Source organism: Haemaphysalis longicornis, unplaced genomic scaffold, assembly GCF_048455015.1.
Source record: "Haemaphysalis longicornis isolate Haplotype H1 unplaced genomic scaffold, Haemaphysalis longicornis Haplotype H1 scaffold_13, whole genome shotgun sequence".
In the NCBI taxonomy this organism is placed as follows: Eukaryota; Metazoa; Arthropoda; class Arachnida; order Ixodida; family Ixodidae; genus Haemaphysalis; species Haemaphysalis longicornis.
In genome coordinates this window covers 60,116,371-60,136,329 of record NW_027526233.1, presented here as the reverse complement: position 1 = coordinate 60,136,329, position 19,959 = coordinate 60,116,371, and the positions used below count along the sequence as shown (strand labels likewise).

Here is a 19,959-nt window from a genome sequence, read left to right as displayed (position 1 = left end):
ATTTGAATGTAAACGTGCAGTAGTCAGGCTCTTAATTTTTTTTTTGCTGGCCCATATTACGTTACTGCTGCCCATATTGCCTTACTCTGGCGCGAAATTTAAATTTTTTTTTAAATATTTCTTTTTTTTTTCAATTATGAAACGTTTCTTGCGTCTGAAGTAGAGAGGACCGAGTAATTAAAGGCTAGTTCTTTCGACTTTAACAATGTTTTTTTTTTGTCTTCTTGGCCCCCTTAGGTACATCACGCAGTCTGCATCACATAATTGATTGTCTTGAATCGCACTTTGCAATGCTTGCAGATCTGTGGTAAAAAAATGCCTCTTATACCAAATGTGAAAGCCGGTGATACCTTATGGAGGTTCGATGCGTGATTTGACAGGCACCTCGAATTTACGCGCGCTCACTCTTTGTCAAAATTTTCTAGGCCAAGCACAAATAACGCAGGCCACAAAAAATAAATGAACAAGCTTGCGTCCAGAGCGAGGCTGAAACGTTCTATGCCGGAAAGCTGGATAAAGCGCCTTTCTTTCTTACTATTATAAAAATATTTTGTCGCATTTAAAGATAAAGCTTATTCTTTGAATTCTGTGTGGTCCAGAAAGCTTAGGTTTGGCCTAGAAAGTTTTAAAAAAGTGTGTGTACATCGCTCTTCATAAAAAGCACAAGTAATTCTATTTTGTGTGCGTGTGTATACCCCAAACCATACCAAACAACCTTGGGCGAAGAATGATAAACCTGACTCTAGTAGGCAGATATCCCTCAATCCTATGACCGCTGCCTTCGATAGCTGATGTGGTTATCAAAAGGGACCAACACAAACGCGCAGTCGGCCCGCTACCGTGACTTGCGACATTCTGTACGTATACCTGCGAATCGGGTCATCGTTGAACAAACACGACGCAAATTAACGCCGTCCAAAATAAACCGCACCACGTGCTTTTAATTTAAACACCGAAGTAAACACCCCAAACGATGCATTTTGTAACAACAGGTACCAGGTAAAGAACTCACTGTAGTTCAAGCGTTCGTTCACTATGTACACAGTCTGTAAGGGGACAAAGTCCCGTCAACTCTGCATCTTTCATCCATAACCGGTGGACCGGTGTTCGTAAAGGAGCTAGTGCACTTCGTCGAGAACTGCATGAAGGACGCAAACAGGAACGGGTTCTTAGAGGAAGACGTCGCTTTGGGTTCGGGCCTGGGCTGGGCACTTTCGGTCTCAGCCGCTGAGAGGTCGGGCGGCTCGAGCAGGTCTGGCATCGACTTCGCCTTGGCCTTGGACGCCGGCCCGTTGGAGGCGAACGTCACTTTCTTCTTGGCCTTTCGCAAGACTGGCGACGGCGACGAGGGCTGGGCGGCGGTGGTGGTGGCCACAGTGACGCCGTCGAGTCAGGGAGGTGTCGTCGCTAGGAAGCGACACTGCTGGGTGTCGTCCGGGCTGCCGACGTCATTGACAAGGACCTCTAGGAATGTGGCGTCGCCTGTGCCAAGAGAGTAGGGGAACGGGGAAGAGAAAGTGAGCGGTCGTGGAGGCCGGGATGAGACAACAAGAGAATCGCATCGTCTGGTAAACGCGTATCATCTTCCAAGCGCGCGCAGGCGAAATCGAGAGTGGAAGCAGACGACGCGAGCGGCCGCGCCCGGCACGGGGCTCAGCGAGATATGCGCCAGATGGATGCGCTGTGCCAACTTTTCTCATTCATTTTTTTTTTGTTTTGATAGATGGCGTGCTCTTTATAAAGAGGCAAGCCCAATTTGCGGTGCCACATTTAGGCGTGCATTCAAGTCGTGTAGATGTATCTGTTTCCAGGGTCGCCGGATGGGGGGCGGGGGAAGTCAAAAGGGGGGAGTCTTGCCCCCATGTGGTCAAAAAGGAGCTCACCCTCCCCCCTGGTCTTGGCACACTTATATGAGTTCAGACTCAATATGACAGCCATTTCCCTATGTCACACGTCAAGTGTGTCAAGGCTGATATTTAATTCCCTAGGCACGTTGTTTCTTTCGTTTTCTTATGACGAGCTCAGGGTATTCCCGGAATAAGGAAGCCCCCCACCGGGCAGGTGCCCTAACATCTGCACCAGCTTGACAAATAAAGATTTATTTAACATCATCATCATCTTATAACTTGTTACTGACACATTACTATCATTTGAGTTTTGTTGTTCCTCTACGGGGAGTAGATTATTTATTTATAATTTTATTCTTGTTGGCGATTGTATAACGCCTTAAGGCGAGTGCAAGTGAATTTTCAGTGACGCCGAGAGGGCGAGATTGCTCTTCCCTAAAAAAACGAATAACAGCCTTAATTATTACATTGTACAGGATGCTTCAAGTGGATTAAAAGCTGTTGCATAAAATAAATGGTGCATAATTAAAGATTCAGTTGGAAAAGCCAGGCCTGAAATTTCTTGAAATTGAAATTTCACCCCCCAAACTTTGAAATTTGAAATAGGCAGCTGTTGTCTTCAGCACCCCTCCCCCAACCTTCAAAACACTTGGATCATAAAAGTAAATATGCATGCGTTGATCGACGAGGTGTACTTCCCGGACAAAATTAAGTGACTTTCTATTACGATAAAACGCCCGACCACCGTGGACGTCGCAAATGTATGAATAAAAGAGTTCCAAAAATAAAAAGAAACGAGAAGCATTTTTACAGTAGCAAAGTGAATAACCCATGCAACTTAAATGCGACTGCATTGTGCCCACACGTGACCTTAAATGCAGCTAAAGATTTTCTAGTCCTTTTAATGGAATATGAATACACACAAATGACTGTACAGGTATTTCTACACGAAGGAACACAAAAGGGGGATTGGGTAAAATGTGTAGAGGAGTGCAGTGCCGATAATACAACAAATTCTGCAGAAATTCAGAGAATTATCTAATAATGCCTAGCATTCTTATGCCGCCTTTCCTGAGTGTCACTTTTTTTCCAGCCAAATTTTTTGTTTGCTCTAAATCCGGTTGACCAATTATCGCCAATTATGGCATTAAAATGATTACAAGTGAAACTTTCGCAAAATCTTCATCATTGTTGTGGAAATGCGGGGTGTTGCACGGTTCGCCATTTTCCGCAATTTTTTTAAACTTTTCTTTTCTTATATTTTAGTTTTTCAAAATTTTGTTCAACCGATTGTCTCAATTGAAACTGTTTTAACGACTGCAGGTGACACTTTCGCAAAATCTGCATTATTGCGGAAATGCCATGCGTTAAACGTTTTTCCGTTTTCTGTAATTTTTATTATTTTTCTTATATTTCGTCCGCCCAATTATCTTTGTTCACGTTATCATAACGATAACATCTGCAACTTTCGCGAAACCTGCATTTTTGTGGAAACACGGTTAGCCATTTCACGTAATTATTTTATTTCCCTCTTATTTTTAACCATTTCAAAATTTTGTTTAAAAATTATGCCCATTTACGCTATTATAATTTGCATTATTGTGGAAATGCCATGCGGTATACGTTTTGACATTTTCCGTAATTTTAAATTTTTTTTGCTATTTCTTAGTTTTTCAAAATTTCGCCCTAGCAATTATCTCCATTTACGTTTCTATAGGGATTACATTTGGAACTTTCGTGAAATCTGCCTGATCGTGGAAATGCAGGGCGTTACACGGTTCGCCATTTTGCGTAATTATTTTGTATTTTTCTTGTTTTTTAATTATTCAAAATTTCGTTCAACTAATTGTCTGAATTCGCTCCACCAATTATCTCCATGTACGCTATTATAACGATTACGGGTGAAACTTTCACGAAATCAGCATTATTGTTGAAATGCAGGCGTTACACTTTGCGCATTTTCCGTAATTTTTAGTTGCTCAAAATTTCGCGCTTCCGGTTATCTCCATTTACGCCATTATAGCGATTACAGGTGGAACTTCTGCGATATCTGCATTTTTGTGGAAATGCGGGGCGTTACAAGTCCTGGATGTGGGGGTACCCTGCAAAGAGTGATACGAATTAATATACTACCCATTGTACCTGTAGTTGCTTCATTACGCAGAAAATGGAAAACACGTGAAAACGGCTATCGCCTCCCAGACATACCGGCACTACAATTTTTCGATGCAAGAAATTATGAATAACGAACATAATCGAGAGAACGTGTTTAGGCGCTTCCTGAAAAGAACAGGACGATGGAACCTAGTACACCATATTGCGAGATATTTATCTTGCACCTGCAGTCGAGTATACGTTTTTAAAGGGGCGCAAATTTCATCTTCGTATGCCCTAGCAAACCATCAGCTTCCCTCCTGAATGGGTATAGGATAATAAAGCTTTACTACTTTATGGGTTAGCGGAGGTGGAGAGGAGGCCAATTTGGCCGCCGTATTTACGATTTATGCTTTCTGCAATTTCTACTAGCCGGCAGCAGCTCGCTGGAGAGTGGGCGGAGCTTCGTTCTCCCGTCCTGGCTTGTTACGCGCACTTATTCATCATAATCATTATCAGGAACTTAGGTCCACTAGAATACTACAGCGCAAGGAACGGGCACAAAGACAAGGAATACGAGCGCTCGTCTTCCTTGTATTTGTTTTCGTTCCTTGCGCTATAGTATTCTAATGATGTCCTACCGACTAGCCCAACAGTACTAATTGTTAGGTTCGCTGTAGGACGAAGGCCTCTCCTAGCGTCACTAAATAAGAGTACCGCCACTTCGTTCGCCCGGAAGCGTCTGGGGGCCATTTTGTTTCTGCTTGCAGTGTTGCCATCTCTCCCAACGAAACCTCCGCCGGTTGTGGCGGGCAGAGTGCAACCGGCTGCTCTAGCGTCCGCGCAGCAGACAGAGAGAGAGACCGAGAGGCGCCGAGAAACAAAATGGCTGCGCCCATATGTAAACAAGCATCACGTGGTGCCGACCGACCAATGAAAACCCTGGCGGCACATATCAATGATAGAAAAGAGTGCCGATACTCTAAAAGCCTTTATTTCTTTATTATTTATTATTCTCCCCCTTCTTCTAGACCCGCCTCCAGGCAACCACTCGGTTATCCTGGTGGTTCAGCGTGTGTCATTTAGTCTCAATAAATGGCCAGCCCATGTCCGCCTCTTTTTCTTTATTTCAAATAAATTATATCACCTATACTGAGTTTACGCCGCGATAAAAAAAAGCATGCAGGTTAAACGGAAGATACAAATATCACATTTTAGCGATTTGCTTCTATTCAAACAGAGCTATGTCTGCCTCTGGCGTCTAATAAGCGGCGGAAGGGCGCATAAAGATGACTTTTTTTACATTAAAACAAAACGACATTGGCCGCATCTCTCCTTGCTTAGTTGCAAGCGTCTTCGAAAGGCGATAGTCTTCTGAGGCCCCTGCCAGGTAACTGGCCGTCCTCTCTATCGCGCCCACCTCTCATGCTGCCCCCCTCCTGTCTGTCTCGGTCCGCCCGTGATAAGCACCGTGAAGTCCTCGCTGAATTTATTCCAACTCTTCCGCGTTTCCACTGCTGCCACGCCATCTGTCGGAACCTTTTGTTACGGTTGCGAGCAATGCATGCACCTAAAGCGTGAGCTCTTTCTGTATTTTGCGATTAAAACATTATTTTCACTGCGCTTGTCCTTGATTGCCATCGGGAAAATTACGCCCAGGACTACTTTTAATTAAAAGTGTACTGACACCAAACTCGGAGACCCAGAAAATCCCGTAACTGGCTTCAGTAGTTTGTGATGACGCCCTCTGGCAATTATTGCAGCCAGCCGCGTCGGAAAATACATCGAAAATCGATTTTAATTGGCCCGGGTGCGTGCTACCTCACACTGCCAGCGTCAGCGAAATCGCCATCAGCGTGACCAAACACAGTCCGTATTTTGGGAACCGAACCGGCCGGTTCTTAGTGACGGCGGGTAGCAATTTTCCGGAACCGGAAACACCCTCTTGCGCTCTGTTGTTGGTGGTCTCGTTTCGCCAGCAAAATTTACGCTGTGTTTTCAAAAACTAATGGAAGGCCAACATCATCAACAGAAACGAACACAAATGCGCCACAATTAAAAATTAAACCCAATAAATAAAGTATAATTGAACGAACTTGCAAATTACTTTTCAAATGTCCCGCAGCACGTTTGCCGTCGAAAGATTTGGCGGGCCCATGCAGACCCCGTGAGACCACCGCAGACTATGCGGAATACGCGTGTGACGTCTGTTACGAAAAGGGAAAGCCGATTTTCAGCGTTTATTAGCGCCGCGAAGAGAGCGACGCAAAGCCGTGCACAGTCGTTCAAGCGCAGCGTTCCGATCTCCCCCGCGTGCCTGCGGCATTCCCCGTGCGTGCAAACGCGCCACTTCGTTCTCGGCATTTCTAAATCATCATCATTGTTCATGTTGGCAGCAAATTAGAAATCCGCAACATCCTTTGTGCCCACCAAATGCACACTTGCATAGTTAAAAGCACAGCCACAACAGTTCCACTAGCATGACGGTATTTAACCATTTCCATATTGTCCAGTTTCCAAAACATCACCAGGACTTTGCCGACTGTCACTCGGTAGCGCTGTGGCATAAGCAGTTTGCAGCTTGAAAGGTCACCCACTTCGCAACGTCTTAGGTATGTCTTCTCGCATGGTCGGCCTCGAACTACACTGGAACAATTGCGTCTTATAACGAGAGTAACTCTGACTCCACGGTGAGGAAGTCGTTCATGACCGCTGTAAATGGTATGGTTAGAGCGATGATCTTCGGGCAGTTGTACCGGACATCTTTCTTCTAATGTCGCCCTGACATTCGGTTCTTTTTTAGGGTTACTGGTTAAGGATGAAGCTTCCTCGAGGACGTAGTTCAAGGAAGACGGTGTAACAGCATCTTTGAATGCGTCAAAAACGCCATGAAGACGAGTGGTTCTTGAAGCCTCTACGATGACATCACGGTGCGGTATGCAGGGGGCATGTCCTGGACAAAACGTACGCTTCACTTTTTCTGTGCAGTCATCCTGGTATTGTCCTTCGGCCTTGTCGGGTACCCTAATCGCTTTTTCGTTTGTAGTGTGGCGTCGAGGTAACCTATAAGGTCTCGAAAGCGCATTCTTGCGGTTGTCGAGCGTAGAATCTTCAAACTTAGGTAATCCATCTTCATCGGGGTGCGAGTACGGTGTGGTTACAAGGCCAACTGTATCTACCTCCCTAAACCGCCAAAAAGTGGAAGAGAAGTCTTCATTCGCGTGCGCGTCCGTGCGGCGGACGCTCACGAGGCTGCTGCTTCTGCATCTATCGCTATCTTCCAGAGATAGCGGTCCTTGTAAGGTCCATCCCATACTGGTATTCACAGCGACCAAAGCAGGATTCGCTTCTTCCTGCGGTACCTGGCTCGTTTCTGGAATGAACTTCTAGGTCTGGTCTGACCCAATCAGGAGGCTCATTTCTTGTTTAAACTCTGTGCCTGGAAAAGCGATGGTGTCAGCCAGTGGTTTCCCTTCGGAGAAATTCCAACGCCCAAGCTTTCTAATCCTCGTCGGTTCATTTGCACGTTGTCGTACAGCTTCCTCAATGCGGGCATGTTGCTGGCTGAATCGACAGGCCTGAGCTCCCGCAGATTTTCAAAATTCTTCAGCTCGATCACTTTGGAATTGCCAAACCGATTCTTCAAGATATTAAGAGCATCTTGATAACAGGACTCTGTCACTTGCAGGCCAGCAACGGCTTCAGCAGCAGCTCCGTCAAGAAGCGAAAGCAAGTAATGAAAGCAGTCAATATTGGACAGCCTGGGAGTCTCGTGAACGGAATGGCAAAACATTTCCCAAAAAGGTTGCCACCGCGTTATAGCTCCGTCGAACCTATCAGCTCTAGCTTCGGGAGACGTGCTCCAAACTCACGAGTCGGTGGTATGGGCTGTCCGGTAGACGTGGCAGCCCGGCGGTCTCCGCTGGCGTCATCAAATGAAGGAGCAGTCTGGAGTGTCGAAGATGACTTCAACATCTCCATGTGATGCTCGAGTAAAGCCAGTGCGCTGGTTGCTGCGTCGTCATACTCCATGACCGAAGCGTAGTCTTCCACTGCTTGTTCGTCGGTCAGGTGGGCTTCAAGCTCGGCGTTAAGTGCGGACAATGCTACATTGCTCGCTCGACGACGCCCGTGAAAGACACGAAGTACGGAAAGGTCCAACTGCTGGGACTGTAGCAGCTGGTCCACCTCGCTGATAATCTTCGTGTTCATAGCCCGCCGTGATGCGCGCTTGTTCTTGATACGTTCCATGCCGGACGTAGCTGAAGAAAGGCGTACCCAGCTCGTCAGGAGAAGGCTCGCGGCAACGCTGGTTTGCTTCCCGGATTTTCGGCACCAATGTTACGAAAAGGGAAAGCCGATCTTCAGCGTTTATTGGCGCCGCGAAGAGAGCGATGCAAAGCCCTGCACAGTCGTTCAAGCGCAGCGTTTCGAACTCAATCACGAGCGAACGTGCCAGCACGCATCGCCAGGCGCGTCAACGTGCCACTTCGTTGTCGGCGTCTCTACAATCATCATCATTGTCCATGTTGGCAGATTAGAAATCCGCAACATCGTCACGGGTTTTTGATTGATGTCCCAATCTGCAGGTTTGTGGTCACAGTAACGTGACGCAATACCGTCCGGAATGGATCAGAACTGCCATCTGTGCTTCCGGCGACGGACACTGCGCTGGAAAGAAATCCATTGAATTATCTGTGCTGACTGATTTTGGTCGGTTTTTGTTATCAGTGGGCGAATAGGTACTGATTACAGCATAAAAACAAAAAAATAATGTCGGTACTCTTTTATTACAACACTGCTAGTAACAGTTTGGTATTTATGTGTTGCCTTCAATATCGCTAACGTTTCCTTTCAGTGTGCTACCAGATTTACTAGTTTGGAAATTGTTTTGTCTGCACAAACGTCTCGTTCAAGGATTTCTTAACTTTCGGCCGGATGGCTGAATCGAGAGGTAGACATACAGACAAACCAAAATTCTCGCCTTTAAGTAGCTCAAGAAAGCCTATCATCTTTAAAGGTTTTCCATCCTTCAGTGTTCCTTCAAACACCATGCTACGGCATTAGAGGGTAAAGTTACCAACTCTACTCTTTGTAGGGTGTATACGCCTCGAGCGCGGCCTGTAGGGGCGCCACTGAAATCCCCCTAGCGGCCCGTTTTGAAAGCAGGCGCGGGAGTCCCCGGCCCGCTCCCCCCTGTCGCCGTTGCTTTTGGGGCTCGTTCAAGACAGCGATTTACCGTTTGTCCGCGTTCGAAATACCGAATAACGTGGGGCAGGCACTCTGTTTGCAAGCGTGGCATGTTCACGAGAGTATAAACGTTTATGACGCGATCTTAGTGAGATCTATATGAGCGCCGGGCGTATGTCACAGTCCGGCGTCCGGAAGCCAGCATTTGCATGCAGCTGATTGCAATTCCGCTGCCCTGAAATTTAGTGACAGTGTCTCCGTAAGCAGTGTTTCCTCCGATGGTCATGTTGTGGCCATACACACTATGATGTAAATCGACTTTGTGCACTTACAAAATCTAGCGGAGCACTCATACCTGACAGCACGCAAGTTGCGCCTGCCAATATCCCATATCAGATATTGATCAGTACCATGAACAAGCCAATGCGGCATAAATTTCACAAACATTGTACCAAAGAAGTACGACGGATAATGCAAAATTACGCTCCGGAGTCAGCACACGACGACAAATTTAATGCTGGGTCGTCTTGTCCCGGGATTGAGCGCTCCCAAAGATTCATCTGTTACATTTATCCTCCACGAGAAGCGCGAAGATGGGCTTATAGAGTAATCCGCGTCCGTGACCAAACTCTTCTTCGAAACATCGTCGTAAGAGTCATGACACAGTGAGACTGCAGAATCTAGCATAAACCGAAATCAGAGGCCCTTATCAGATACGACACTCTTCCAACGAGCCCGTGTATACGAGATTTTGGCGAGATTTATACGAGGCTCTCCAGGTGGTCAAAATTAATCCGGAGCCCTCCACTACGGTGTGCCTCATCGTCTCCGTTGCGTCGGCGCGTTAAACCCTGCAATCAATCAATCAACTCTTCCAACGACACCTCGTATCGCTTGTGAACTGCCTATCCTGTATTCTTCAAAAAATGAGTCCGCCGAGTGATCAGCCGTCTTTCAAGGCGAAAAACAAACGAAAAGTGAACACGCATCTTGTGTGCGTGATTACTAAAACGTTCATTCCTTGATTCCGCTCCGCATTTGTAAACAACGATAGTTGAGCGTCCTCCTCACCCCCCCCCCCCCATGTCTAGCGAAATATCAGTGCATTTCGCATCTAGTTGGTCTGGTGAATACTACCTTGCTCGAACAAACGTCTTTAGCATTTCAGAAGCTGCACTCGTTTTTTTTTTTTTCATTCCCGTACGACTATTCTATTTATTCCTTGCAGACCATTCATTTTCTCGTGGTTTCATTAACATATACCTTGGTTCTTACTATAAGGCATGAGTGGGCACATATCTGACAATGCACAGCCTTTGAGTCTACTTAACATTTTCGCGTGGCTTATATTCCCATAAAAGGCACAAGTTTTTGTCAGCTATTGGGTTATCACGTCCCCGAAACATATTTTTCTACGACGTACATATTCGAAGCAAAGCCGCATTTGTTGTCTGCGCTGCAAAACGAACCAACCACTTACAGTGCCAATATCAGGTCTAAGCGAGGCGACAATAAATAGAATTCACTTGTGCTGACGTGTTCGAAGGTGACAGCGGTGATATGCTGCTGCCATCGCCGACGCCCGCAAGAGCGGCCAAGAAGCGCGCAGAACTGCCTCCCCGGGTAGCTCTTGTTGGCGTTAGAGCGCTCTACCAAGACGCAGCTGTTTTTTTAGGTGCCCTAAACGTGCAGTTAGCTTACAGACGTCACCATAACAAGTTGTTTAGAGCGCGGAAAGGCAAAAACAAGCGAAAGAGAACCAAAACACTGCATGACCACCTATAAGGCACGCAGCGCTAATCCCGCAAACGCCGCGGAGAAGCGGCGGCAGGCGGCGCAGCGATCGCGAATCTCGAGGCGTATAGTTACCGACCCGACAATATTCTTATGTTTTGTACATTGTATTTTTATATAAACAAAGCAAGCTAAGCCAATATCACTTAAGGGCCAATATCCCATTTGTCTTATACGTGGCTGTACTTGGGAACATCCACTAATTAACAACCGAAATTAGTGAAAAACGTCCGTACATTTTATTCGAGACGACATGGCATCTTACCTCTGCGCCCGCTGGCCCCAAATGTTAGAAAAATGCTCGCTACCAGGATACTCGACCTGTTATGTTCCTAGAGATCACTCAAACAACAAATGTAATAACACTCGCTATGTGATTTTGTGTGTGTTTGCGTGGTGCGCACTAGCGCATCAATAATTAGCATTTATCGCTTCCGTTTAGTCCTTCGTATGCTCCCCTACAATGGCGCCCCGCTCCCCCACTTAAAATTGTCCACTTCAAGAGAAAAGGGGGGCGACAGACGAAAATAGCCCTGCCTGTTAACAAAAAATGGCTTCCGTTAATTGTTTTCGTGGATGTATAACTATGTATGAACCACATGTGACTTCGATGTATGCTAATTTTCGCCAGGAAGGTCATTCATTACGAAATTTCAGACGAAAAAAATTGAACGAAACAACCGAAAAGTTATGTGGGGTAGGACATAATCTCGGAATCCTTGTGCTTTACACTTGTGCAAATTCCCTGCTTTCGATTTTATCATTTTTTCTTATTTTGTTCTTTCTCCTCTTATTTACTTCCTCCTCCTCTCATCCTTTCTCTTTGCCATTGTCACCCCCCCCTCTCCTGGAATGAAAGCCTGCGTAAGCCGCTGCTCTTCTGATAAATTGTTTCGCCGCATTGATCTCGTTTCAAACAAACTCCAGTGTTTTTTCCCGAATTACCGGATTATTGCTGTGTAGTTTTGTTATTTTTATTTTTCGTCTTGCGGATGTTTGTTTTATAATGAATGATAACCATTTATGTTGCTGATGCATCACTGGTAAGAAAAATGAACAGTGCTCACGCCGATTCCCAAATCCCTTGTAAACGGGAAAGAAAAAAAAAGCGCGTACACAAACACACGTACGGCACTCACCAACGCTGGGCATCACTTGCTTGGTTTCGACTACCCTCTTCGCGCTGTTTGTTTTTGTTCTGCATTCTTAAGGAGGCGTGGGTTGCACGTTTTCTTTCTTTCCCCGTGACTTCTTTTCCTTGGCTTCAGTAGTCTACCGTATGTGCGCATCACCGCATGACCTGATGCTACCCTACTCAGTGGTGCTCCTTTCGACTGCTTCATTTATGTTCAGCTACTACAGGGTAGGAGGTGCGCAGTTGGCACCAAGTTATAGCAGAGATATAAGCCCCGGAGAACCGGTACCGGTACGGGATACGGAAGCCGATCGGCGCCACTGCACCTGCGTACGAGCGCCGAAACCTATTCTGCGCAGGCGCACGTGCGCCCTCCCTGTAACGATCGCCATATCGGCACCGGTTCTCCGGTGCAAGATGCGGACGTTGTTTCGTACTTGGTGTGTACGTGAGCGTGCGTGTGGGTATGTATGTATGTACGTATGTATATATGTATGCATGCCATCTGTATGTATGTATATATGTATGTCATCTGTATGCATGTATGCATGTATGTATTCAAGTATGTATGTATGTATGTACGTATGTATGTATGTATGTATGTCATCTGTATGCATGTATGTACGTATGTATGTATGTATGTATGTATGCCATCTGTATGTATGTATATATGTATGTCATCTGTATGCATGTATGCATGTATGTATTCAAGTATGTATGTATGTATGTACGTATGTATGTATGTATGTCATCTGTATGCATGTATGTACGTATGTATGTATGTATGTATGTATGCCATCTGTATGTATGTATATATGTATGTCATCTGTATGCATGTATGCATGTATGTATTCAAGTATGTATGTATGTATGTACGTATGTATGTATGTATGTATGTCATCTGTATGCATGTATGTACGTATGTATGTATGTATGTATGTATGCCATCTGTATGTATGTATATATGTATGTCATCTGTATGCATGTATGCATGTATGTATTCAAGTATGTATGTATGTATGTACGTATGTATGTATGTATGTATGTCATCTGTATGCATGTATGTACGTATGTATGTATGTATGTATGTATGCCATCTGTATGTATGTATATATGTATGTCATCTGTATGCATGTATGCATGTATGTATTCAAGTATGTATGTATGTATGTACGTATGTATGTATGTATGTATGTCATCTGTATGCATGTATGTACGTATGTATGTATGTATGTATGTATGTATGCCATCTGTATGTATGTATATATGTATGTCATCTGTATGCATGTATGCATGTATGTATTCAAGTATGTATGTATGTATGTATGTATGTATGTATGTATGTATGTATGTATGTATGTATGTATGTATGTATGTATGTATGTATGTATGTATGTATGTATGTATGTATGTATGTATGTGTGTATGTATGTATGTATGTATGTATCTGTAAATGTCTGCATGCATAAAAAGTCACCAATAAATGAAGTGCGAACACGACAATATGCACAAGAACACGAAAATTCGAAAAATACTGTTCCTTGAAGTCCAATAATGGCGCGCTATGCACGGTTGAAGGCAATAAGGAAAGCCTCACTTCGCAACTTTGTTTTTGTAACTAAGCCACACGTCATTTCGACTCTCATTGAAAGAAATCGCGCTATTTGTGTGTTCTGGTTCACATTTTTATTTGGGTTCACATTTTCTGGTTCACAGTCGCGTTCCACTTGTTCACGGCTGTACGTGCATTTTACATGCATCCCAGCTGCTGCTCAGTCGCCGTGCGAGAAGGAAAGCGCCCAAACGGAAAGGTGTAGTTAGCCGAGACCTTGCCCCTATACGCCATATTAAAAAAAACGATGAATGTCTACGTATTAAACCCTGCTACCATGCCTGTCCAACTAACCTTATAATTAAAGTTACAACGAAATTATCTCGCATGCTGCCTTAACACCCTAGCGCACCGATAAAGTAGTGGCGCTGTTTTTTCTCAGCCGCTTCTGAGCAACATTGATGCAGCAGGAGTATCTGCTGCGACATATAGACAGCCACAGCCCATAGTAGAAAATTAATCAAACAATTATCTCTGTATATTGACAGTTATTCGCACGTATCGGAGTAAACTCAACCCAACCGAACCCATCCAACCCAACCTAACTTAATCTAACCTAACCTAACTTAAATAACCTCACTTCACCTAACCGAACCTAACCTAAATGTGGCTTGGCGCCGTTATGTATTTGCTCTGGTACCATTTTTACGTTTGCGGGGAAAGGGGGTAGGGGTTGCAAAGAAGTATATGATGATTGATTCTGGGCTTTAACGCACCACGCTTGAAAACTCCGGATTAATTTTGACCGTCTGGGGATCTCTAATGCGGTGCAAAGAGCATTTTGTGAAAAGCTGTGCGGAAGCTGGTCGCGTTCGAACCACCAACGAAGTTTCGAAAGTAAGGATATCCGGAATCTGGTTAACGAACCTATTTCGAAAGATGAGAGGGACTTTTCCGGCGAGGCGGCGTCGTCTGCTGCGTGGGCGCAACCGAACCAACTGGTGTATCGGTGGGCCCAGCCGCTCAGCGGTGCAATGATGTCGCAGGCAGCCGACGCTGCGGGCCTCGTCCGCCTCGACTGCAACAGACGATAAAGAAAGGACACAAAAAGCAAGCCCAAAATGAGAGAACGGTCACGAGGTTGTATCGATTTCGTCTGCAGTGTCGTCTGCGCACTCACGACAGTGCATAGCCGCTGCTGTAACAGCCGCAGACAAAAAAAAAATACCGAGCCCTACCATGCGGAGCGTACAGTTCCATACTAATATATACTAAAGTGAAATCTGGCACTGCAATCGCTGGACGTCTGGGGCGCCGCCATTGCAGCTAGCGACGTCCGTCGCCTACTTGGGTTGGCTCACCACATGGCTTCTTTTTTATCTTCAAGCCAGAATAAACAAAAACGGTAGCATGTTTTTCTTGTTCATCTTGCATGAAGCTTCTAAGTAATACCTGAAAAATAAATCTTTTAAAGCTTCAATTTTATGATCACAAACGAAATTTGAATAATCCTTTAGAGTAAGTAGTATTTTTGCTTTTTTGCTGCCAGTGGCAGCTTTTCAGTCTGATCATCGGCCATGCGAAGGGCAAGTGGACCGTGCCTGCCCAGTACATGACGGAGCGCTTGCTGGAGCGCCGCAGCCCCACCACGGCCGGGTTTGAAGAGCGGCAGGCGCCGTTGCTTCAGTCCGGCTGTGGCCGCAGACAGCGGCGCCATATTTTTCTTTAGTATGAAACTCTATGGTGCGGATACACTGCTTCGCAATAAAACGAGAATAGGCGCCAATTTATTTGCGCGCTAATTTTAAAACTTACTCTTGTGAAAGCGCGCCAACTTCAACAGGCGCACGTTCCCCATTTGAACACACCGGCGAAGAATGACAATGCAAAAGCGTTTTGTAAACGAGCACTAAATGTTAATGACTTATTATGTTCTACTTTGTTCCCCAAAACACCGTTTTTAATTCGCCCACATGTGTTTGTTACCAGAATTGAGACGCTGTGGCTCTTCGATTTGCAGTCTCGTCTCGGACTCACCGCGGATAGTACGCGGGTAGTCCTAGGATTTCCCGACACCTTAGAGATGCATGGGAAAATCGAATGCCGGACTGCTTCTCGAGAGTCCGCGGTGAGTCCGAGACTGTAAATCGAAGAGCCCCACTGGTTGAACGAATACAGAAAGAAAATACAGCAGGCGAAAGCGCCAACGTGAGCATAAGGGAGGCAGTGACTTCTTACAAAGACGGCGGTCTTCATTGAAATACCTTACGCGGAAATGTTTGGTTAAGCACGCCTTCAACCCATTGTTGGTGAGGTATGGGCGTGCAGGCGGTCTCCACTTGCGAGAACTTGCGGCACGTCTAACGGCGAAAGCATCGATACGCTGCGTTGTGGAGCGATCCATAGGACATTGAGCCCACTTTCGCCATCTGGCGAGGCAGTGGCCAACTATAGTGGCTCGAGCTGCGTGTTGTCCAAATTTGAACCACGCGTACCAAGTTTAATTTGGCGCATTTTGGGGCACCCCGAGTGCGAAAAGTCTGGGTGCGAATATTTGTAAGCACAGCGCTACTCCCACTTGTCACGAAATTATGAGTTATTCCCAATACGCGCATAGAGTGGCTACCAAAACAATTTAATGCGAAAGCTTTGAACGGCCCACTGAGCGATCGTTGGCATCCGCGTCTCCAACACTGAAACAGCTACCACGTGTCTCTAAAGCGTTCCATTGCGCGAGGCGTTCCATACCATGCGTTTAACTCGGAAGTAGCGAAACATGTCTGCCCATGCCATTATACAACAGATGTAATAAGGGAGAAGAAAAACACTGTCACAGGAGTGATCCGATGGGCAGTGAAATCCACCCACGTGGTCAACTCTCCCAGTACATGGCAGCAGGAACGAGCAGCGACGCAACGCGAAGGAGACAGACTGAAACCATTCGAAAGCGCAAAGGCACGTCCTCACTTGCGTGTACGATATTTCCCGTACAAAATCCCGTGTGTACGAGATTTCGGCGCACGTTAAAGATCCCCAGGCGGTCAAAATTATTCCGCAGCCCTCCACTACGGCGCGCCTCATCGGCTGCGTTGCGTCGGCGTTAAACCATAAAATCAATCAATCAATCAATCAATCAATCAATCAATCAATCAATCAATCAATCAATCAATCAATCAATCAATCAATCTCAGTTCTGTTTGCCCGCATTAAGGATTTCGAACTTACAGATAGAGCTAACTCGACGGTCTTTTGACGACGGTTTTTTTAAGTCTTTTAAATGCAGAGCATTCCTTAGCCTCGCCTGTTCCTGCGTCGGACGGTGTCAACAGTTCCGCGTCCGCAGCAGGTGAGCCTCTCCTTCCCTCCTCTCTCTCAACAGCAGCTGGCGCGCGCATGCGTCGTAGTCAGCCCGTTCGCTCCGTCGCGGTCTCGGCGTAACAGGTGCGTGATAGCAGCACGGTGGGGCGTGGAAGGGCGCGCGCTGCTTGCGCATGCGCGCTCTCCCCCCAGTACTGCTCTTCCTCTACTGCGCGCGCTGCAAATATAGCGGCTAGCGGTCGCTCGTGTTTCAGTCACGGCGTTGCTCCTTCCTTCCTTGGTTGACGCTCGTGCCCACGTTTACTCGTGTCTGCTACTCCAGCATCACGGAAGAATCGATGGAAGCAACACTGCCTTCAATAAGCACTGAGGCCCCAATGCTCTGCATTTACTCGTCTTCCCCTCGCCGGAAGGCGCGGGATTTTTTTTTGTTTTATTCACTTTTGTTACGTCTGCGATTAGGATAAAGTGATTGCCTTTTGGCGCATTGTCCAGTTCGTACTTATAAATTTCAGCGGCAAATCAGCACATCATCTATCTAATTTTCGGCTATCTCACAGTGCCGGCACCCTAGCTGATTTTGAACTGCCCAGCATTATTTCCCGCTTATAGCCCTCATGAAGATAAAAGAAGTGCTATGGGAAAGAGTTTTGGGAGACACTTAGCTAAGCAATTTTCTAAAGGCCAAGGTCGAAGCGCGCCGCGGCGTCTAAAGTGCTCGACCTAATCTTAGCGAAAACATGGCCGCATCGAAGTTCTTATCTCCAGCAAACACAATTCAGTGAGCGGTGCCATCTAACGGCCCTATGCACCGCAACGTGGGCTCACATTAGCGGGTGCAGCATACAGCTCAAACCTTGAGGATACAATGTTATGAAACGTTTTATTTCGTTTTCAAAGGGCCCATCAACCCAAAAATTGATCTTTTAACGCGTCGACGCAATGGAGGCGATGAGGCGCGCCGTAATGGTGGGCTCCGGAATAATTTGGACCACCTGGGGGTCTTTATTGTGCGCCGATATCTCCAACACACTGACGTTTTTGCTTTTAGCATCCATCAGAAAAGCGGCCGCCGTGGCCGGGAATCAAACCCGCGTCCCCATGCTGAGCAGCACAACGCGGGTATAAACACAAAATGCAAGTAAAAGCAGTGTTTTTAGATAGAACAACGATTGTAATTTTACCGCTAACTCTAAAAACGTAATAGGAGAACAGACGAAGCAGCGGTAGCTCCCCAGCACCTTTTTCGACAGGTCCATAGGACGTCAGACGATGTTGCTTTTGATTTTGCTTATTGCTTTTATTTTAGCTATGATGCCTCTGCCAGCCGAGTTTGTTTTGTGATTCAGGACGTTCGTTTCCTGGTCCCATGCAAGCGTGACTCCAGACACCCTCTTTTCACTTGTTGAGGTGACTTAAGGCTTCATTGACCCAGGTATACAATAATGATGATGATGATTATGATGATTGCTATGGGTTTTCCCTTTGTAGCGGGATGTTGACGTATCATCTTACCAAAAAGGACTAATATACCTATGTTTTATACTTTTAGTTTAATAGCAACGCTGCTTAGGGCAGGCACAGAAATTTATTAGGCACAAAACACTTTTTTTTCTATTACAGGTGGTAGCTGTGCTAGGCAATATTCCCTTCTCTGCTCTTCGTCCACCAGCATTCTAATCTTATTTTCATCACCTCGACAGCCTTGAAGTTAACTTTCTGTGTGCTACCCTTAAATCCTAGGGCTTCTGGAAGCCGAAAATTTCCCTCGTGTAGATTTGTATGGATACCCTCGCATTCTAACACTATGCGCCACATAGTTTCTGTTTCTTTTCCGCAGACAACGCATACCCCATCATTTCGTAACTATTCCCCCACAAACCTCTTAGTTTGCAAGCAACCTGTTCTTGCCTAAAAAAAATCAAAGTACTGCCCTGGAAATTATCGCAGAAATTTTCCTCTCTCATGTTCGATTTCTCAGCCCTGTACATGTTTAACGACGTTTTAGCTTCCATTTTTTCTCTCCATTTATCCGTTTCAATCAGCCTTGCCTCTTCTTGGTTACCTTGCTGTTTTCGATTCTCCGCTGTTCCTTCCGTATTTCATCGTTAGCCTTCCAGTCTTCCTTAACCACTGCGTGTCCACGCTTTTCAAGTATAGGTACCTAAAAACCTTAGCTGCCCACCTTCGTTGATTCATTGCTCACAACCTCATCTCAAAACATATTTTACTCTGTGCTTCTCGGACGTTGCCCCAGCGTCTCATCACCGCAGTCGGCTGTTCTCTCCGCTCGGCGGACATAGTGCGTTACTGCGAGTATTTCGAACGTGACACGAGTCGTTTCTGTGATTTCTCGGACCTAACCTGCTTATAAGCTACAGCAGCGACGTAAAACAAACTGCGTGAGAAAAATGGACGTTGCCACGCTTTAAGCGCGATCTCCTTTCAAAACTCGCGAGCATTGATATCTGGGCCTGTCGCTTCGGCGGAGTGATACACGACATGAGCTAGTTTCTTTAACTGTTTAACTTGTACCCCAGTATAGTAAGGCGTCAGTTGTTTTTGTCCCATGTAACTTACCTCCCGCAGTGTGGAGTGGTTCATACCGCTCGCGCCAACGTCCCATGTAGCTTGTCTGTTCATTATTTCAGCGTCCTTGTCGAATACCTCCAACCCCATACTTCGTTTAAACAATATTTATTTCTTGTGGTTTTGAATCAGCCCTGGCAACTTGGTCAATTTAATTACGATAATTACCCTCTCCAGGCGTTTCGCGGTACCTGTAGTCTAAAAGTGAGGCTATCTGCAAGTCTGTTTAACCTTACTTTCCCTTTCTTTATATCCATTATTAATTATATTAGAGAGATTTCTGCGTACGTAGGTTTAGGCATTTTCCGCTTTTATTCTGATTCAGTGAACAAGATAATGTCGCTTGCAAATCTCGAGTTGAACATCCTATGTATTTTTGGACAGGCCTCCACATATACGATGAAAACAGCGCTAAATCAGGTTGAGGACGTTCGCTTTTA

General features: G+C 45.8%; 1 pseudogene across 1 annotated transcript; it reads right to left on the bottom strand.

The window, feature by feature from the left end:
• Positions 1-970: 970 nt before the first annotated feature.
• Positions 971-19,534, bottom strand: LOC144163856 (uncharacterized; annotated as a pseudogene). The gene is made up of 3 exons (XR_013320972.1): positions 19,511-19,534; positions 14,540-14,690; positions 971-1,482 (listed from the first exon to the last, which is right to left on the bottom strand). The product of XR_013320972.1 is annotated as an uncharacterized LOC144163856 (transcript).
• Positions 19,535-19,959: the final 425 nt, after the last annotated feature.